A 7,003-nucleotide genomic window follows, 5' to 3' on the forward strand; every position below is an offset into this window, starting at 1 on the left:
TCCGCAAGTGGTTAAAGAGAACCTTAAAAAGCACATAAGATTGTAAACACATGCATTGGGTGTGCCAAAGATGATTGGTGCATCCAGTGCACGATGATTGTGTCACACATGTTGGGTAGCATCATACACAGCATAGTGAGATCACTAATTCTAGGGCCTTTATTCACAGTTAACGTTTTTACCTGTTGCCTATAAACAAATTGTGGTGCAAAGGTTTTTCGTTGTTTGATATCTTTTTACTCAATGCAATCTCATCTTTTATATTTTATTAAAAATTGGGTATTACATTATGCTTGTGTATTACATTAAATGAATGTGAATAAATTTTTTACTGATAATTTGGGTTTAATAAACTGTTGCGCTAAAAAAGTTGCAGCTCAGAGCATTTTTTTCTCCAGGGTCTCTGCTTTCAGAAAATATCTAATTTTGTGGGTTTTTAAAATGTGCATTTTAACATGTTAAAAAAAATCTGAGGCATCAAAAGTGTTAAACTGCAAGATCTATTTTTACTCACTAATACTTTTCACCATTGCATTTTTGGGGTGCTGCTGTGACCCTGCAGTAAGATCTGCTCATCAAAGAGCTGGACAGAGGAGAACAAAAACCAAAAGCTGCGAAAGTCAGTGCAGGCTAATTATTATTATTATTATTTTTATTATTCAGGAATTATATAGCGCCAACAGTTTGTGCAGTGCTTTATAATATAAGGAAGACATTACAGTTGCAATATAATTCAAGCAAGATGGTTAGGAGTGCCCTGCCTGTGAGAGCTTAGAATCTAAAAGTCATGAAGGTCTCAAATAGTTATGTCCCTGTAAGGGAACCCTAAATCAACAGTGTTATGTTAAATAGCAAATCCACTAAAGACTCCACGTTGTAACAAATCTGGAATGCAGAGTTTTACCAGCACATAGTAACAAACTTTCAGCTAAAACAGTGACTATCATATGATCTAAAGTGTTATATCTGACCTGCAAAGTCTCTTCCCTAATGCACAGCCTAGTCACAACTTGCAGCACCTTCAAGCCTTTACATGTATTTGAGCAGCTGAACCTGAAACATTCCCTTTAAGTTTGCAGATGGCCTGCAGCCCTTAAAGAACTACTCATTACAGAGGAGTATATAGAAGTACATTAAATGTTCCTCTGTATTACAGCCAAGAAATGTAGCTGCCAAATTTCTGTGCTGTGAAAGCTTGCATTGAGAGCAACTTAGGCACAACTTGTGATGGTGCTTAGATACCATGGTGAGTAAATATATTTGCAGAAGAAAAAAAATACAGACTTTGCTAGTCTGAAATAAAAGTGTTTGGCCTTCTACAGGGACATACATTTGGTACTGGATCTCACTAAGACAAAATGGTGTAACTGGGTTCGCACCAAGCCTCAGCTCATCACTGGTGGTGAGGGAACTGCCCTTCTTCTGGATCAGCACATTTTTGGGACCATCTGACTTTCCTTTTGACTGATTTATGGCTGAGAACAGATTATTTTCTAATGACTCATATTCAAGTATATCACTGTATAGGATATGTACTTACAATTACATGCAGACAGCCATGGACAGATGCTGTATGGAAACACCAGTGATTCCTGTTCCAAGAATCCGCAGGTTTTTGTGGCAGGAATCCCAAGAGGGGATCTCATGAGAAAATTATAGAGCTGGTTTTATACAAAGTAGTTTTTGAAATGCTTGATGCGGGACACATTTTGCTGTGAATGATCTTAAACAACAATATCAATCCTGCCCAGCTCACCTCTGTGAACTACAGAACCTCTCCCCATGTTGTGGAGATAAGTAGAGGGGACAACATACTTCCTGCCCTAGCATGATAATGCTGCCCATTTTTAGGTACAGTATACTGAGTTATTCTAGAACAGAAGGGGTGTTACTAGCAGGATCACTATGTGAAAGTGAAGAAAAAAATATAATGCAGTTACCACTAAGCACTAGTAAACTGCAGCATATTACTTTTTTGTTCTGGGGTTTAGATACACCTTAACCTGACCCTGCCACATAACCCTCCACTCACCTAAGCCCTACACCTAGCCCCTAAATTAACCTTTTACACCTAACCTTCTACCATAATACAACCATAATACTTCACATTTAACCTTACCCCAATGTTAACCTTTAGCCTAACTCTATATATTAACCCTTAACCTCAAAACATATCTTAACACTTAGGTGTCTATTTACAAATAGTTTTACACAAGTTTCATGCAACTTTCACATTTTCCGAGTTGGAATCAGTTGAAAAACATTTATGAATCCTGGTTGAAAATTGGGTAAATCCCATGTGAAAACATTCATAAACAGGCCCAAGAGTATGCATAGCCGATTTGTTTTTGATGGAAGGGTTAAAATCTGTCAGTTTATTTATTTTTTGCTGTGTGCCCTTCATGTCCTGTCCTGGAAATGCAACAGGGAGTGGATAGAAATCCCAACAAAGCATTTGAAAGGTACCCTTTTAGACAGTTGTCACCATATCAGGTGCCTCAATTGGAAGATTTACCCTCACTGCTTGAAAACTGAGCTTTAAAGAAAAACTCCAGGAAAATTATTATTTACCTTTGCAGTGGGACAACCCCAGCAATGCAAGAGTTAAGTGCTCATTTGTGTCTAGGGAGGAAAATTAATACGTTATACGCATCTGATCCTCGGAGCTGGCTTGTTGTTAGACCAGTCCCTGGAGTCTTTTTCCCCTTCTGCTGCAGCGGTCTAAGGTCCCAAAAATCATCACATTCTATAGACAGTGTACAGGACGCTGAGGGATATGGCTGTAGCGTAGGAGGAAACAGGCAGGATGGAGCATTGTCACAGCTGGCTGGCTCCAAGGTTCGGGTGGGTATAACTTTGTTATTTTAGCCCTAGACTCACTGCACGGGCTAATCATTTTATCTGGAGTTCTGTTATAAGCGTTGCATTTACTCAAAGTGAAACAATGGCTTTAAATACATTTTATTTTGTATGAGCTGTTGAGTAAATGTTGAAGGTGAACTTTATATTTAGACATGAACTTTGTCTAAATATATGAGGCATATGTATTCTTACTTAAATTTTTGGTGTGCTTTGTGTATTTCTTCCAAATCTGTGACTCTGTGCAGGATCTTCCTGTTCTAAAGACCAGTCACTACTGCTCTCTCTCCTTGTGCAGGGTGACTGGCCTTATCTCCGCTCCCCTCCTATAGTTTCTACAGGCAGCCTGTAGTGAGTGTAATCTGCTGCGCCCCTCTTACAATTCTACTCTCTGTATAGATTATGTGCAGCACAGTGGTCACTGCTACTTTTCCAAGGTTTACAAGGGGTTTTGGTGTACATAAAATGGATTTATATCCTTTGTGGCTATTTAGGAAAATATTTCAATGAAAGTTTTTGTGCCCGGATTCCAGCTTTAACCAGCATTTGTGTACCAAGGCAACAATTAACAATGATTTGCTCTGTCATGTTACAGTCACGATACACGTTACAATTTGGCTGTACAATTTTTGTACAGTCAACTCTAGATTTACCAAAACTATGTAATTTGAGGACCTACCTAAATGGTCCAGTCAATCTGTATTCAGACAGATCTAAAATAAAAATATTTTTATCAAGTTTTTCAAAGAAAAATATTAACAAGCAGTAAAGGTAGAGAAACATACAAGCAGAGAAAAATATAATATAACATATACAATTTCCACTAGGGATGTCCAGATACCACTTTTTCCAGACCAAGTACAAGTACAAGTACTTCCCCTCATGTCTTAAAGGGACAGGTGACATTTAAAAAAAAAACAGTACAGACTAATGATTTTAGGCCAATTTCTTTATGATTAGGACGAATTTAATTTAAGACTGTTTTAGAACAATAAAAATGTTTTATTTGCTTTCACACAGCTGTCGTGAAACTACAAATCCGATCATGCAGCTGCCCCTGGGATAACTTAACCTATTCATGTTTTCAACCGCGATTGTGTGGGACCGCTCAGGCGGTATTGCGGCGGGAAACCGTGCGATCTTAATGGCGCGAATGGAGTGCCATTAGAAAATAATGGCACTGCCAGCATGATCGGCGGTGGTGTGCGATTACGTGACCGCCAAGCCATCCGCTCGGTTACGTGCACGATGACCGGGCGGTCATGGATCGCACACCACAGCCGAGTGCGCGGCCAGTGCCATTATTTTCTAATGGCACCCCAGTCGTGCCAGGCAAATTGCGTGGTTTCCCCGCCGCAATACTGCACGTTTATTCGCATGCAGATGATGGGGGCAGCGGGGCTGGTTTTCATTTTTAAATTTTTTTTTTTACTTTGTAAAATTTTTACATTTTCATTTATTTTATTATTTTTACTTAATCGCCTTTTTATTTTTATACATTTTTATTTAGTTACATTTTTAATTAGTTATTATTTTTTACTTTTTTAAACTATTTTCTAAAACTTTTTTTACTATTTTTTTTCACTTACCTTTATTGCTATCACACAGGGGCTAACAAACCTCATGTGTGATAGCATTTGGAAGTGACAGGAACTCTTTATTGACCCTGTCACCTCCAACACAGAAGTTCTAGCACAGCACTGTGCTAGAACTCCTGTGACAAGAACGAGTAGCGGCCGGGGACAGAGGCTGAGGGAGGTGACAGAGCCTGTCACCACTCCACGCCCCCTGCTCTCAGCACCCCACGCCCCCTCCGCTCCACGCTCTCGCTTGCCCGGCGCCCGGAAGTACATGTCCCGGGCGTTGGGCGATACAAATTCAATACCGATGTGCAAGCTTTGGCGTTATTTATCGGGGCATTTTCACAAGTACTTGCTAGCATTGGTATCGGGACATCCCTAATTTCCACTGTAGATAAGTGTATAATAATAATATAAAGACAGCAGAGAGAGAGAAGAGAGACAACAGGGAAAGTGAGAGAAGAGACAGCAGATAGAAACAGGGGAGAGAGGAGAGACAGCCAAGAGAGAGGGACGGTTCACACCACAAAGTCTGCGTTCCAGTGTGTTCGACCTCTAGAACACACTGGAACGCAAGCCGGCCAGCTACCTGCGTTCAGGGGCGTGGAGGTGCATTGAAGTCAATGGCACTGCAGCCACGCCCCCGTCTTCATTGTGATTGCCCGCACCTGGAACGCAGGCACTGTGGGCCTGCTTTTTCGGGTGCGGGCGATCGCACTGCGGGTGGGGTGTGTGGCTGCGGTGCCATTGACTTCAATGCACCGCCCCACCCCTGAATGCAGGTTTTTTTTCATTGGTAGAATTTATTGAGCTCATCATTTGAAAAGTAGATCTCCTGACGAAAAATTGTGAGCACCCCTGTTTTAACCCATTATAGAGGATGAGTACCACACGTTCCAAGGATTCCAGTATACATCAAATTTGATTAGATTGAAATTACAAAAGCAAGAATTTGTTAATAGTTGTAGTGTAGGTGGACCAATTGCAGGACTTTCTTGAGAGTAGAAGAATCAGAAGATGTCCAACTTCTCGCTATCATTAATAGAGCGATTAGAAAAATGTGTGCAACAATCGTTGTAAGGGAGTTGTAAGGGAAAAGTTGTAAGGGATATCATCAATTCCCAGATTTAACAAAGCTAAAGCAGGGTCAGGTCGAAGGCCAAAACCGTTAATCAGGAATAAAGTTGGGACCAAAAAGAGGAAAGTTTATTGCAGGCCATCTAAAATAAATGTTACAATAAATTGTAACGTGCGGGGTGAACTTTACTCTGTTCTCATTTCACTTTTCCCCATTCAGACTGTAGACTCACTTATTTCAACTCATTTAATTCAACGTATTTAATTCAACTTTGTATAAGGAATATAGATCAGCCCTGTCCCACTATATTGTATACAATCCTCACTGACCTAAATAAATCAAAGATTTACTAGAGGTAGTTATTTTATTGTGACAAATTACCAATCCCTGCTTCTGTGCCACATCCATATTAATAAAAATTAATGCTTCTGAGAGCTGTCAGAAGCACTTCATCTACTGTCAGCCGGGTGTGTGTAATTCTATTCCGTCTTTTAAACAGTTATGTATAAGCTGCTAAGCACTAGATGGCGTGTGATGGTATGTGTGTGTGTGTATGTGTGTGTGCTTGTGTGGGTGTTTGTGTGCCTGACAGTATGAAGAGTTTGGAGCAGAGTTTTGTAATGGCTGCTAACTGTAAGAGTGCCTCAGCAGCAGCAGCATGTTTGGATATCAAGCTGTGACTGTACATCTGGCATGTGCTGAAGAGCATTACATATTGAACTGCAGCATAACCATGACCTGCTGTGATGTGTTCCTGTGATTCACCCTGTGGGAACAAACGTTTAAACAGGCAGAGCGAGATATAACACGGCCAAAGAGCTGGAGAAAGTTTGTGTTTATCCATGGAACAAAAGTTAGTGTGACATCTAGCTTAAATCCATCTAAAGACAGGAAATTCAAAGTTCTTGAAGCAGGCAATTCATCTGGACCAGTCGCCACCATAACTGTGAGTACGATATGCAGCAATCCGAAAAGGGGAAGACTTAGAAATTTGTTTTCATTCCTACTGAAAACTGTTTTGCTTCACAGGCTGTGTGTGTGTGTGTATGTGTGAGATCGTGTGACTAGGGTGCCTAGCCCTAAGAATATTTGTGTCAGCAATTCTTTACTCTTGACAAAACAAAAACACTGTACTCTAAATCTAACATAAACAGTGATAAATGCTAATAATAATAATGTATAACATATGTCTGAATTTCCTGAAATATAAATATTTGTCTAACGCTATACTACAACTATATATCAATAAACTTTGCCCTATCAGAAGCCTAAGGCAGGGCTGGACAAATCCCAGGAGCCAGGTCGCCAATGCTTCTTACATTTTACAGCAAGCATCTAACTTCTGAAATTTTCGCTAGTTGTTGTCAATGGAGCCAGCTATTAAAAAAATCATTCCGACTCCTGGATTGGACAGACTGGCTCCTGAATTCCATATTAATATGCCCCCCCCCCCCCCCCCCGCCCCCCCCACCCCCCCCGCCCCACC

Source organism: Nanorana parkeri, unplaced genomic scaffold, assembly GCF_000935625.1.
Source record: "Nanorana parkeri isolate BGI_ZX_2015 unplaced genomic scaffold, ASM93562v1 scaffold1185, whole genome shotgun sequence".
Classification (NCBI taxonomy): Eukaryota; Metazoa; Chordata; class Amphibia; order Anura; family Dicroglossidae; genus Nanorana; species Nanorana parkeri.